General features: G+C 38.8%; 1 protein-coding gene across 4 annotated transcripts in view; it reads right to left on the minus strand.

Annotated features, from left to right (window-relative positions):
* Window positions 1-16,082, minus strand: part of CCSER2 (coiled-coil serine rich protein 2) — a 115,563-nt gene that overhangs the window by 73,322 nt on the left and 26,159 nt on the right. For 3 of the 4 annotated variants that reach the window (XM_080402699.1, XM_080402701.1, XM_080402700.1), the window contains exon 1: window positions 1-7,306. The gene's annotated coding sequence lies outside the window, so the exon portion shown is untranslated. The other variant, XM_080402697.1, reaches the window with a different exon arrangement.

Below are 16,082 nucleotides of genomic sequence, written 5' to 3' on the forward strand. Positions count from 1 at the left end.
CGTCGGGACGGGCGCAGGCCGGCGCTGTCCCCTTCTCGGGCAGGGCCGTGGCGCTCTGCGCCCTCAGGTACCGGCCGCCGGGCGCCCCGCCCCGCCCCGCCCGGCCCGCGGTGGGAGGGCCGGCGCGCAGCAGCCACCGCGCATGCCCCGGCCGCCGCCACCGCCCGCCCGCCCCACGCCCCTCCGCGCCCCTCGCCTCACTCTGACGTCAGCGCGCCCGCCCGCCCCGGCCGGCGCCCGCTGCAGTTCCCGCCACGCCGTTCCCGCGTAGCGCCCGGCCCACGCCGCCCCCCTCCCCGCGGCCCGCCTGAGGCGGCAGGCGCCGCGCCGTGCCCGCCGGGCTGGCTGGCTGGCTGGCTGGCTGCCGGGCTGGCGGGCTGTCGTGGCGCGGCCGCACGCCGGGCTCGCAAGGCCGTGAGGCCTGCGGGGCCGCTGGAACGTCTTGCGGCCTGCCCGGACAATTCGGGGACGCGTTGACTGAATCACATAAAAATTGAATGGAAGTTGTTGAAGGCGTTAGGGAAACGGGGCTACGAGTGACCTGGCTCTGGGACAGGGAGAGTGCTGTTAGGGGAAGGAGGCCCAGCCTGAAAAGCCTGGGAGGACCCCAGCAGCCAGCAGCGAGGTGCAGAGCCAGAGGAGACCCAGCCTTTCTCTGTCCTGGTGCTCGCAGAAGGACTGGAGAGTTTAATTTCCTCAAATTTCCTGTCTGCCAGGAAAAAGACACTGACAGAACATCAGAAACTTCTGCAAGGGTCGAGAATTATTTGCCTGGGGTTATTATGTGAGATGGTGAGATGGTTCAGGATCGTTTCAGTGACTCGGCATTTCCACCCCCACGCTTTTCCTAGCCGCTGTGTTTGGTGCGTGTGTTTCCGCATCTCCCATGGTTTGGGGCCTCCTTGTATGTGTGGCAGCATTTCAGCACCTGCATTGCTGTGCTTCAACTTCAGATTTTCAAAATTCCACTTTTTCTCAAAAAGTTTTGACTGCCAGCACTTCTAAATTTTTGCCTGCCTGTTTCACCAGGTCTCCCAGAGGAAGAAAGCTGCTCAGTAGCTTCAAGCTGTGTTCTTGTAGGGGAAAAACAAAGCCAAAACCCACTCTGTAATTGGTAAGCATAACTTGTCGCAGCGCAGCCTCCTGACTAGAATTTGGGCGCACTGCCAGGGTGTGAGACCTGCTTACAGATGTGGGCCCAGGCACTGAAGGTGCTTCCTCAACTTTCTAGACAACGGGTGTGATGACTCCAATATGTTTGCCTCACAGATAGCAGAAAGGCCTTTTCTAAAAAATAATGAACAAAAAGTGAAGCTTGTGTATATCTTTTTGCCTGAACCTAAATGTACCAGCGGCATTAATGCGTTTATTCTTAGAACAATCTGAAGCATAATTACTCCCCTGTGGTAGAGGGAGGGGGGGGGGGAAAGGCAAGGAGAGAGATTACATCTCTTACGCAAAGCTAAAGAGATAGCAAAGCCAGGAAATGAACTCAGATTTCCTGAGTCAGGCGTCATTGCTTTAACCACACAGTCATGCTTTTTTAGTCGTTCTCAGCTTCTGAGCATTTATGTAAACATCAACTGCATTAGCATAGATTTGATTTTTCCCTACTTTGTTCATCAGGATGACTTCACTATGTTATGAAACTTGGAAATTCCAAACTTGGAAATTTCCTCCAATTTAACTTTCTTTTCCATTTCTTTCCCAAAAGTGAAAGAAATTATATTACAGACTCACTGGGAGGGTGAAATGCTATCACAGACTCCCTAGGAGAGTTTTACATTTCCCAGTGCCTTTCTGCAGGCCCTGGCAGGTGTTTCTTCAACCCCAATACTTCAAGTATCAGCTCACAAAGCAGCGGTGGAGCTTCCATGGTGCATCTCTTAGGCAGATACCCAAATGCACAGTGAACGAGATCAAGGAACAAATTGTTCCCTGTCATCGTACTTCTCAGCTAGATCAGAACACTTGTAACCAACACACAGGAGGTACATAAAATGGAAGTGGTGATACAACCACCCTTTTTAACTCCAGCTCATGCTTTTATTATCTGAAAATGATTATAAAACAAAAGTCTAAAAGAAAACTACATATATAAAAGAAGAAAACAACCCAGAGATATTTTAGGACAGGTTTGAGAGCCTCCGATATCTGTTTAGACATTTAACAGATTTCCACAATGCTTATATAGCCTCAAGATTGAGATCTAGTCTTTAACCAGAATTACTATTTTTTGAAAAATGACTTCAAAAAAGGGAGGCATTACATACACAACTCCAGCTGCTAACCACTTAAAGCCTGTCAATCGTACTGACAGACTACAAACTAAGATCTAGCTACGATCAAGTGCCGTATCTTTTATTAGTTTAATAGTTGATATGCCTTCAGCTCGAGGACTTCACATTCCATTGATTTTATACTAAATTGATTTAAATGGACTTTATATTACACTGGGAAATGGACTAGAAGCTTATTTTACCCACTTCACTCACTGACCCAGTATTTTGCTGCCTCCAAAAATGCATTGGCAGAGACATGCCAATGGATAACACTAGCCACCCAGAGAAGGGTTTAAGATAAGAGCTGGATGAGAAGATAGTGATAATCACACAAATATTCTCCCAGCCCCCAGCAGTTTACAGGCCAGGGACCCCTTTCTACAAATTTGCTGAAGTGTGAGCAGCTTCAGTGCAGGGAGTGTTAGGGAGGCCTAGTTCTCCTAGTAGTAGTTGAACAGGTATTTTGACAGTATCCAGCCATAACCTTGCTGGCTTCCTTAGTTTCAACGAACTTGCAGACAGCTAGTGATAATGAGAAAGGTGCAATCAGCTGGCCATACAGTATGAACCTTGTTCGTTATTGTAAGTAAGAGTATTTTCCAGTCAGTATCTGTATTATAGGCTGGTTTGAAGGGAAACCCTGTTCATTCTTTTGACTTTGGATTGGTTTCAGTTTTATGTATTTCTGCAAACTGGAAGTGCATGTGTTTCCCTAACCAGTGGAAAATGAAAGGATTATTCAAATTTGTCCATACTCTTTACAAAATCTGAACTTGATATTTCCCATCCCCTGCATTACAATGAAACTGAGTTAGTCTGCTTGCATTAAAGCCATCCTCAAAGCAAGGTCAAACTCCTTCCTCACATCACTTCATAAAAATCATCTTTGCCATGATGTCCACACAAAAAATCCTTGTTAGGTAGCTCATATGCTGTCACTGCTGCTAACTAATCTGTTCACAATAAATTTGGTTTTACTTTGTGCATCCACTTTCTGTTGCTGTATTCAAATACTTTCTACTTACACTCTGATTTTGTATCATCTGATACACAACCCATGTTTTATCTGTTTGCATTGTTTCTGCTTCAGAAGGGCAAAGCAGCTAGATGCCATCATTCTCCCCCACATATAATTAATAATTTACTCATTGCAGGCATTTTACTTTTACAAAAAAACTGTAACATGGACTACCACTTTCTCACAAGCATTCAAAAAAAGAGAAAACAGAGGTTAGAATTAGAGAGTGTATGCTTCTTGGGGTATAGCTGGACTTTTGGTGAAATCTATGACAGTGCATATAGTTGGATGGTTAGGGCTTGAAATTCTTAACTTCAAAATGTCTCATTGTGTGAAATATATGCATTGACAGGTATCAAAAGATAAATTGTCATCTGTTTTCTTAATCTGTGTTTCTACAAAAATTTCTTTCATTAAGGAATACATCCTTTATATATTCCAAGTTTTAATTTGACACTAGAGAGTCACTGTCTCCAGAATAACTGATTTTATTTTCAACTTCTTGTACTTTCTAAACTATACGAGTAACTTCATTTTTGTACTACCTTAAAAATATGTACTAAAATGAGTACTACAAGTTAATGAACTTGTTTGCTGAGGTAACAAAGAAGGAAAAAAATGGGCTAATGTCACATACAAAAATACTCACATGACTGTGCTCATACATGTGTATATTTATTATTTCCATGCATGGTGTCCAGAGGTCACTAAAATTTGTACCATTCTGAAATGAATAATTGTATAAGAAGTAAATAATTAGTAGGAGATTCTGCTTGGTGCAAGCTGAGGTCTTTACAATGGTTCACCATCACTGCATCTTCTTTTGTGTATGTGAGGGGCAACACAGAGATGAGCTCAAACTCAATTCTGCTGAAATACATTATAACCTACTCACATATAAGACTAAGTCCTGTATTTTTCTTAATCACTTAAAAAAGAATCCAAATTAAGTACTTGAGCATTTGATATCTTTTCAGGCATTAGTGACATCTACCATTTCTGAATAATATTTAGATAATATTTAAAGAGGATACTGTGTAAATGAAGAACTGTTCATTACCAGTTGGCAGCTGCTTCATTGGATGTGAAAAGAATGTTGCTATATTCATGGTTTTGGTGGATGAATGATGAGCTGACCCTTCCTACCCTTCTTCTTTCTTTCTCTTCTTTTTTGGGGGGTTGTTTTTGGTTGGGGTTGGTTTTGGTGGGGGTTTTTTTGGGGGGTGGGGCGGGGGGGGTGAGGGGGATGGTCTTGTTTTAAGTCAAACTTTTCTCCTGAACATTAATTAAAGAGTACTTAACTATTAGGCCAGGACATTAGTTTTTAAAACTCCATAATGTGTTACTCTCTGGCTAGCACTGCTGACATTCAGAGATGCTCAGAATGCATTACACTGTCTATTCATGCTGTGAAAAACAGGGATGTTACACATTTTAGTATTTCTGATGTAAATGAACAAGTGGGCAGAAAGCTTTCCTCTCTGTCCCTCTCTCAAGGCAGGTGTACCAACTGTAAGTTAAAGTCATGTGGATGAAGATCACGTGCTTGATGTTACCTTTTCTGTACCCTGGCAGTGCTGCAGTAGAAGTAGCCAGGATCTGTTCAATAAAATCTTCCATTAAAACCTGCCTCGGGCAATCTTTACACCTTGCTGCTGTTGTGGCCCTTTCTTCTAAGGGCTGACCACGTGTCGTGGTTCAAAACACTACATTAGTTTAAATAATTTAGACCTGCTAAGGTCTAAATTATTTAAACAGACTGTTGGTTAAACTATTTAAGCAGCCTAGTTAAAGCTACTTCGTAAAATACTGCCAGGGTTTTTTTCTGCATGTCTTCAGTGGCCATCCATATTCCTACAATACACACCACCTCCACAAACACAGAAAAGCATTTCTAGACAGTCATTAGAATCATACTGCCTATTTCTAAAATCCAGATGTGTTTTCATTTCTTCTTAAATATGTGTTCCTTAGTATCTAAATGATAAAACAAATTAGTGTATATTTCATTTAAGTCTAATGCAGTTTCTTTATTTTTCATTGCAACTTAAATTTGTATTTGCATAGGCTGGATGCCCGAAGGAATGCAAATGCCTAATATTTCCTTTAAGTCAGTGGGATTTTTGAGGTTTCCGAAACATAAATCTCTTATTTCAGCTTGATTTACAGATATGGAAATTATTGCCTTTTGTATAATTAAAAATTATTCTAAATCAGACCAGATAAACGTTTTTTTGCATTTTATAACTGAAAGGTTGATTGATCGTCTCAGAAATAAAAAACCTAACCTTCTACGAGTGACACTGTTGTGGAAATGTATCTAATATGATTAGGATTAATTTTTTTAATCTTACTGGTGAAGGCTTCATTCATTACACAACAGAAAAACCAACAGATTTATGTTTCTAATAATGGCGTCCAAATGTAACAGAATGAGAAAAGTTGACTAGATTTCAATGAAATCTCAGTAGAATTCAGTAAAACCATGAAAATGTATTTGGCCTTATATGGCTTATTTTTATGTAAACAGTGTTAAAAAGGATCCTTTTTTAAATGAATGCTAACCTTAAGATGATGGATGTGGGTAATTTGTATTTTTGTTATTTTTGTAATTTAGTAACATTTCAAATACTACAATCCTTAAATTGTTTAACAAAAATGAAATGAAACCTGTTTTGTTTGTATAACTGGTGTCCTCCATTTTACAGTCTCATTATAGTTTTTAATATTGAGATTTGTAATCTACTTATAATCAGCAAAGCAGTTGATAAGGTAGCAATAAAGCTATACATATTAAACAAAAGGTAAAAGGAAGGAAAGCATATAGTAAAAGAATGCATACAGTAAGAGCATTGTATTTATGTGTTTGTTTTCATTTCACTGCTCAAAGTACAGCTTTCATATTAACATTCATCCACAGGGAAGACTGTCAGCATCGCTCAGCAGCTGGAAACGAAGAACTAAACATGATCCTTTTGAGCCTTGTTCAGAAAGTATTTAGAAATTATGCAAGGCACCTGGATGGTGTGGTGACCAAAGTGATTTCTACACACTGTTAGCACACAAATAAGTGCAATATACAGAGTGCAGTTGCTCATTTATACCCCCACTGATCAGTCTGTGCCTTGAACTGACAAGACAGCTGAGACACACAGGTTTGATTCTGGGCAGTCTCCATGTTATCCTCTCTGCTAGGTTTGCCAATAATTTTACAAGCCCTAGTGGCAGTTAGATTATATGGTGTGCCATCAAAACTCATGTAAGAAAATTCCTGCATTTCATCCTCATCTGTTTCATTCTAACACTTGTTGATTTTGCTTTAGAAGGTTTAGGGAGTGTGTAAAATTACCTGTATGGGCTAATAATTTTGTTTCTTTAAATACTCTTTTTGCCAGTGACAGATATTCTGTAATATGGTGAGAGACTATATAAGAAGCCAATGACAGACCGAATTACAGATTAATCCCACCTTCCTTTCTTAGGGAAAATTCCCACTGACTAGGGAATTATGTGAAAAAGTATATAGTAACTGAAAGTATTAAATGAGATGCTTATGCATACTATCAGGAGGCATTAATGATTAAAACTTGTCCTCTGATCAACTTAATTATCTACTTAGCAGTGCAGATAGATAACAGAGATCACAGAAAAGAAAGCAAAGAGATCCTGCACTTCAGCTGTACTTCACAGAGATTTTGGCCACACCAGCCTGAAATGGTGTGGCTACAAATGCTCCTGGAGAGGTGAAAGAACAGCTGAGACTCTTGCCTGATAGTTACGGACCATGTTCCACCTCCCTGAACTTGTGTGCTGGCTGTGCACCGCAGGCAGTTAGTTTGTGGAGCAGCTGTATGTTGTGCAGGATTCCAACTTACCAGAAACCACCGCAGAGGATACTTCCCACTTGCTCAGATGAAACTTTAATTCATTCTTTATCACAACCCAGAGAGAATCCTTTTAAGAGGAATCATACATTTTCTGAGTCTTGAGTCATAGCTGAAGCAGACTGCAGAAAGGAATTAGCTCAAATGAAATTATATTGTTTCCATGAATACTACTTCAATGATTTTTTTTTTTAATAGGCAAATAATTAGTTTCAATTGACTTAGAGACTTAAAGAAAAATACAAGCAGACTGCTCCAGTAGCAAGCAGCACTTTCAAAATACGGTTCAGGACTTTAAAAACAGTTTTATTCCATATATCTATTTGACCCTAATATTTCTTGTCTGAACATGTAAAAACATCAGAAGATAAAAAATGAAAGCTGAAATTCCATTTCTCAGTGATTCAATTACATTTTCAGTATTAAATACCAATGAAAAACAAAGCTCAAAGATGCAGATTAAAGGATGCAATTCTTTGCCTCTTGTGCACATGGCAGTAACTTGTGCATTGCGAAAAGTGTTGACCTTATCCAAAATTATCTATGTGACCAATCAGTAATTAATTAAATGTTTCAGAGCTCCATAGGAACGTCAAAGACACTTAACACTATATGCTGAAAATCACAGTTGCTTGGAAAAATGATGAAATATTGCTTCAGAAAAAATTTTATAAGTTTTTTTTTTTTCTTTTTTATAGTTAGTCCTTCCCTCCTTTTTTCATTAGGTCTAGTTACTCAGGAAAGCAATGCTTATATATGCATGTATGTATAAATAAAAATATATTTATATCAAATGTAACTTTTAAATATACCCTGATATACATGTATATGTGTGTGTATGTATAAAAAAAGTCATTCTATGAATTTGGAATCATTTGAGATTGTAAGTGGCTAATTAGATGATTACTAAATAGCGACCCTGGGATGCTGGAGATATAATTTATACAGGTCACTAGTCATTGCCTCTCCAGGTGGGGCTGGTTAGCCCATCTCAGCACAGGCTGGAGGATACGCTATCAGTCTGTCTCCAAGGTCCTTCCTTAACGCTGAATCCTTCCGGAAACTGATTTCAAAGTCAGACACAGTTCAGTTGCAGTGTGTGCTAAGTACTTGCTTTCCTGTCAACTAAGAAAGCTGGATTCTCACAAAGACAAAACAGAAATTTTATTCTTAAAAGGCGGCACCTGCCTCTGATTCATGGACTTCTGAAGACATTATCCCAAGAGACTCTGACAGTTCCCTGAAATACTGGCACCAGAGGTTCAATCACTGCTCTATCTAGTGAGGCACTTAGCAGGGTTCTGCTATACTTTTAAAACAGGAGATGTTGAAGGTGTTTTCCTCTGATTTAATAATTACTAACTGTAGATAGCAGCAAGTTTAAAAGAGACTGAAGGATTTTTGAAATGCGTGCAATAAATAATAATGGGTATGCTTTAGATGGCTGTCACAAGGCTCAAGGACAAATTCTAAACAGCATGACTGGCATTTTAATGGCTAAAAATATGTCTTCAATCTACACTGTGAAATAGAAAATGCTGGCAGAAGTTACATGCAAAATTACGAGTACAACTGCTGCTGCTCTTTCAGTCCCACTGTAAAAACAGATACAAAAAAATATTTTGTGCTCCGGATCCTCTGAAATCAATGAACACCTGGTGCTCTGCAAACAGGAATGTATCCTCAGAATATGTTTTCGTAGAGTTAAGGCTACTTCTAATTAATTTTTAATAAACTGATGTACAGAAAGGTGCCAGGATCAAACTGGCATGCTAGTGGCAGAGGCAAAACTGGAATCGACCGTTCCTCAGTGTCAGATCAGTATGTTTAGGATGGGACCGTGCAATACGCTGTGTGAAACTCTCCTATACCAAAGCGGTGTAGAGAAAGAACATAAAATCCAATACACTGAGTGTAAGAAAGCTCTAACAGTAACACTGCAAATAAATTAGGATATATTTGTGGATAATCGCCTAAATGTTGATGGTTAAAAACAGAGGTTCTGAACAGAAGCTCAGGGAGTCTCAGAGGTGCAGAAAAAGAGGATAACACAAAGTGAAGGATCTCTCTTTACTGAGATTGCAGTTACAGTACAGAACAAACTCAAACTGCAATGATGGACATACTCGAAGTATTATTAGACAAGCACTCAGAAAATTATAAACCTACAAAGAATGCACAGATAGGTGGATAAGCTTTTAGGGAACGTCTGGCTTTCTTCCATCCTTTAAATATAATTTTAAACTGTGTGATTGCAAACATTTTTTAGATGTGTGTTTGGGGGTTTTATGCTACATTTTTATAAGCCATTGTGATTGTTTTTCAAGAACAGTATGATAGTCTGGCAACATAGCTCTAAGTTGCAAGAAAAAGTGAGGACAAATATTTTATAGAATTCAGTAAGTACTATAATGACAGCTGCTGGGTTTCAGTATGATATCTATGGCTAAAGGAGGATCTTGGTGAAAGGGGAATGTTCTTCTGAATTATTCACTTACTAAAGTGAGAATGCTACTATGGCTATTCCAGTGCATGCAGTAATGCATTGTTGTACATTTATAGTATTCAATTCCTAATAACATCCAGATTCTGCTGCCGTGTGACATACAATGTTACACACCTCTGCATGGAATGTAATTTTCTTCAGGTTCATCAGAAAGCACTTAAGGGAAAAAAAGTTCTCCTTTTGGAGTTAGAATTTCTAATCATAGTTAGCTCAAGACACACTGTGATGTCCAGAGGAAAAAGAGGTCTGGAGGCCTTTTTTTTACAGAAGAGATACCTTATTAGTCCTGTGAAAATCTTCAAAGATGACAACCCTCATTAATGTGAAAACTTAGGAACTGACATTCTCTTACTGCTTCCAAAATACTTTACAGGAGAGAAACTAGACAGAAAAAAAAAATTATGTTCATTTTCTTTAGGACAAAATTCTTTACAGGTATAATAACCTAAATAAGTAACTGTACCCTTCATCCTGGCAGAGGTAATGTGATAGTCTGCATTTAAAATGGTGTTTTTGAATACTAAGAAAGCAGTAGCATGTGCTGCTGATGCAGATAAGTCACGAGCAATATTGCAGACTCTTGCTAAGAGAAATGAGCTTTAGTCTTCCCTGGAGTTGTGCTTTTCTTATAGTCCCAGTGTCCTGGAAGTCTTTTACTTGTGGAAAATATAGAAGCAGCTGCAGATAAGAATATTAAGCATTATTTCTCTAGGTGCAGATGACCTAGATTGGACCAAAGATGGGAGAAGACAGAGGGCAATAAGAGATTGGAAAGAAAGAGAAACCAAAAAAAACCCCAAAATGAGACAGAAAAAGGTTTTCCTAACCAGGAGAAGGCAACCCTGTTAGTAAGAGAAGATCAGGTCTCATAAAATATTGGAGAACTAAAAAAAATAGGCCTGACATTTTCCCCTGGAGTGGTGAAAGCTCCTACTTTGCACTTGCCTCATGCTGCATTTAATTCCTGAGGCTAAGACAGGGGCATCCCCTGGCTAGCTAGAGACACAAGAGTATCACTGGGGAGACACAATTATGATCTGTAAAATTTTACACCTGAGGCCAGATTTAAGTACTTAGCTAAATGTAGTTTGTATATTCAGTGAATGAATTAAGATATATGTATTGGATAAAATAGGTCTGATAAGGTCCGAAAGGAGAGGTCCTTAGTTCTGTTTTTAAATCAGCGTTTATAAGTACATGTGAATCTCTCATTGTTTGTCACTGAAGGAACAGGTGCCATTTCATGAGTCATGGAAGTCTGTTGTAATTTTAAATGCAGAAATGCTTACCTGGCAATTTTAGTACATTAGTACCCAAGGTTGCTGGCTTTTTAAAAAGCTTAGGCAAGGATCTGCAGCCCCATGACACTTCTAGTTCCATCCTGCTCCTCCAGGTTCAAATTGTAGATTCAGTATCAGCTTGGGTAATATTTTATTTCAAATATAAATTAAATTAATTCATTCCATTCACATATTTTCTGTAGGTTCACGATGGATATGCAAATGTTTACCATTCTCATAAGATTCTGGTTTAAACACAATGAACCAGCAGATTTATTACTTGATTTAATGTGGTCTCACAAATAAAATTTAACATTAGGATTATGGTTAAGGGCATATTGGAAGATATTATCATCTTCCTGTGTCCTCAACGGCTCTTTATATTTTTTAAAAATGTACTTAATCTCTTACTACTGTTAAAAATTATAAAATCACTGAGTTGCCTGCTTTCTTCACCAAGTTGTTCCACAGAAGTATGTTGATACCAGTTTACATGCACCAAGACTTACTAAAGGGGTCCACAGCCGATGGCAAATATCAACACTAACAGTAAAAGTTAATTTGAAAGAAGAACAACCCACAGATATATCGATGGATCTTTTCAGCTCTTCCCATGATTAATAATTCAGCAGAGGATGACTTGGGCCTTTTACAAATTTAGAAGGCTATGATAATAAAGGTGTCAGATGAAGAAACCTGAAAACCAAAATCCTGTATTTATACACGACTTAGAAACAGCTTTAAGGAATATATTGCACTTCCAACATATCTCTCCTCTATGCCAAGAAATCCTCTTCAAAGGAAAAGACACTTTTGATCCATGTCTAATACAGTCTATAGCCTTTTTTTGCCAAAACTACTAACGTAACTTTTGATTTTATAGAATAAGAAGTATGGTCTCAAGACAGAAATATTGATAACCACAGAGAACACCAATTTTCACTGGAAGTTTGATCACTGAGGGCTGGACACTAGGGCTAAAACTCTGTTGCTCTTTTAATAGCCTTCATACCATATTGTCTGTCAGAAATAATACATCATCTTCACTCAGATGTGACCCAGTTGGTGACTGCGAATTGAATCTCACTATATTCCCTTTACTACCTTTGAGATAAAGATCCTATTATCCATTACTTTCTCTTTGTAGGGCATGTAATTTCTTATGAAATTTACTCATTCAAAAGCTAATAATGTGTTTAAAGCTCTCTGTTAGATGGTCTTCTGTCACTGCCAAGAAGGAATGAAGCTAACGGTCGAAGTTAGTCCACGTGTATAGTAAAAATAGAAACAGATTAGTTAGAATGTTTTTTGCATTTGCTTTGCAACACTGAGTTCTATAAAATAATATATACAAGTCCAAATACATTTCCATATCAAATGCAATCCACAGCAGGAGACTATATTTTGATTAGCATAGTAAATTATGTATTGGTCATCTTACAAATAAACTGGGGGGTGGGGGTGGAGAATAAGAAGAAAGGAGTATATTGGAGAGCTATCTACAAAGATATTTCTTTTCCGACTGAGGGGGAAAAAATATGACAGGTGCTTTTTTTTTTGTACTTAACTTTAAGAATATAAACTAGATCCATATTTTTGGTTTATGCTAATTTTTGACATTCTCCTGCCTTGATTTTTTATATTTATTTATATACAGCTACATCTATATATAGGTATTTTCATATATATATACACCTTGACAGCTTGTTCTAAGAGGAATGAATTCAAAGACTCAGTTCCATTGGCTACTTGGAGACTTGGCAAATATTCACCATCACCAAGCCATTTCAGTTGCTGCTTTTAACTGCTTTACAGGCCATCAGCTTATGGAAATATTGAGACAGTAACTCATGTCTTGCTAATGCCAATTTTTTTTTTTTTTTTTTAAGTAAAAGATGAGAGAAGAAAAATAAGGCAGAGAAGTCTTCCCAGGTTTTGTTTGCTGGTGGAGATGAGACCACAATCTCAATATTCCTTATCTCTGGCTTATCTAATCCATGTATATTCCTGGATCAGGCCCAGTAATGATGAAGTTTTGAGGCGGGTGTGGGGAGAAGCAGGTGGGCTTCTCTAAATCCCAGGGATACTAAAGATGGCAAAGATGACAGTAAAATTCCTTCCATTCTCCCAGCCTTTCTCCACAGCTACTTCCCACACTTTTTAATGACTTCAAAAAACATAAAGAGCAGCCATTACCCTGCCTGCTAGTTAGTTCTAATTGCCAGCACATCAATTATGATCCATTAATTTCTGGTTCCATTCCTCCCTTGTTTACCAGACATGATGTCAACGCAGTCCTTGGGTTGTATCAGTAGATGTTTTTGTTTTCATTAGTTCAGTAAGCCACCCTCTCTACCATCTCTCTCAACAACCATTGTTATAGGCAAATGGGACGTTTTATGAAATGTCTTTCACTTAAAAATCCAGCTTAGTGTTTGGTTCGGCCCTGTAAGACTTCAGTGATTACAAGGGAAAATCTAGTACACGAGTGTCTCCTAAGAATTGATCATCTTTGCTCTATTTAAATGTTAAAGCTAATGCCATTACAAATTCAAATTACCCTGCCCTCTAGACCTGTAATAACATTTAAGTAGGAAAAGTATTGTGCTTTGTGTTCACTTTGACAACTGTGTCACTCCTGGGTGCTCCTGGTACCAAGAGCATTTCCACAAGGGCAGTACTGGTTTTATTCACCCTCTGTATGCAGCATGTCAAGTCATTCTTTTCACATTATGCACTAATTAAAAAATAAATATGTAGTATGAGAAGTTAGATTCAAAAGTCCCTGAAGGACAGACCTGCATACAGCAAGTCATCTGATAGACTGTGCCCTCAACTATGACTTATTCCTATTCTCTTAAATTACATTCTGCCGGCTGATCAGTTCATAAAGTAAATGGACAGCTGCAGTAGAGAGCAGACATTTAAATAGCAGAATGCTGTAGATATGGCTGACTGCCAAAGAACACATTGTTAAAGCAAGCAGCATAAAATGAAAAATTAAGATATTGGCACCAAGACCTACTGGTAAGAGCTGAGGGTCAGTAAAGGACACAGCAATAATATAAAAGATTTTTTCCACTAGATTAAATTTAGGACAGGCAAAGCATCCTTGCTTTGGAGAAGTGTTCTGCGGTGCTGGGAACTGAGGCAAGTCTCAAAACAAAAATAAAAGACCCTGTTGGCTGTCCCGGCCAGCGCAGCTTCTCTTCTTAGCCAATTTACAATTTGGTGCAACCCGTCTTTATAGCACAAAAGTCACAGCTGGACATAACACCACTCAGTTCACTTCTGAAATGTGCCTTGTCAGTAAACAATACATATTTTAATGTATGCATTTTATTTGATGCTCTGTTGTGTTTATTCAGAAAACATCAGCAATTACTTGAAATTATGTGTTGCCTGAAACAGGTGCAGAATAACAGCAGCAAGGCAAAATATATTCAGATGGTCCTTCCTCACTACCTGCCACCATTATTACCGTTAACACACCCTGCATATGAAAATGGTTTTGAGAAATTTTCTAGTTAAATGGCTGAGCATTCATTATTCAGGAAACTCCAAACATACTATTGCACACCCCTTCCTCTGGGTACAGACATTGTGCCCCAGTCTTTACTCATCATCATGTACTGTTACTCAAATAGTATCATGGGGGTTTTATTGCTGTCCTATACAATGACTACAGTGTAGCCTGTGATGTGTCTTTATTTCCCTCAGTAATTCTACTGTCACTGTGAGCTACTGCCTCTTTATTGACTCTGTCTTCTTTACATAAGTTATATTTTACTCCACAGATACATTAAAGTAGTTTGTCAGCATCTGTATACCATCTCATTTATTTCTGTGCCTGAGAGTGCTCCATCCTTTGGAGCAATTTCGAGCTGAAGCAATTAAGCAAACAGCTACAAATTGAGATGGCGAGACTCTTTAACAATGTCTTATAGGACCTGTGACTTAATATTGTAGTATAATCCTAAACATTTTTTTACTTGTTTGTTTATATGGAGTCTGTCTAGTAGTATTCCCAGTGGCACAGCTAAGAATTAGGAGACCTATTCTCAAGCTTCAAAAGCAACAGGCCATCATAGCTACAGATTTCATTATTTGGAATCATTTAGCCAAAATCAAAGGTATGAAATACAGTCTGTGTGTGCCAGGAAATCTTGTCAGCTCAATGCAGTGAGATTTTCTCTCTCAAAGCAGAGAAGCTCTGAAATTTCTAAGGTGAATCATGAAGAGTGTCCTTTTGTGTATTTTTATTGTAAAGCAGGAACATTACTCTTTCAATAATTTACATAGTATGATTGAGCCTGAACGTCTTCAACACAGTATTCATTATTCATCCACATTAGCTGAGCATAGCTCAGCCTTCCCTAGTTGCATTGGGCAAGTAAGCAGCGTGTCTGATAATCGGCAAAGACAGAGCCAACCCTGCCATGCAAGGTGGTGGGAAGAGGGAGGGAGTAGGAGAGATGTACTCAACCATGTGATGGCAAACACGTCACAGGACATGGGATTTTTTGTGCCACATCCAACTGTGCTCACATGGGAGAAGGGCACCTCCCCTGGGTTTTTTTTTTCTTTCCTCTTCATCCCATGTAAATCCAGCATATTCACCTGTTGGTTCAGACTGTAAATGCTGCCTCATTGGGCAGATTGCAACTCTCACACTTTAAAGTTAGGAATTTAATGTAAGGTATTTGTCTCACCTTGCTCCAGATTATTTTTAGACATCAGGAATGAATTACTGTTGCGAATAATGGTGCTTTCAGACATTTTGAATTAGGAGACTATACAGAAGATCTTGGGAAACATTACTAACTTATATCAGTGGCTTAATACAAGCAAATGAAACCAGTGGAAAAAAATGAGCCTATTTCACATTACATATTTTAACAAGAAATTGTGGCATTTGTACCATCATCTAATTTCTTTTATGCAGATCATCTCAACAGGGTATAAAATGAAAAGTCCATTCCCCTAAACTTCCTCCATGAAAGTTTCAGCTTGGATAACCCTGTGTCTGACACCCAAATCAAAAGTTGTTTGAAAATGCAAGCCTCTTAAAATACATAACCAGATTTAGATGTTTTATTTTAACTACATCCA

Source organism: Falco punctatus, assembly GCF_963210335.1.
Source record: "Falco punctatus genome assembly, chromosome: 9".
Classification (NCBI taxonomy): domain Eukaryota; kingdom Metazoa; phylum Chordata; class Aves; order Falconiformes; family Falconidae; genus Falco; species Falco punctatus.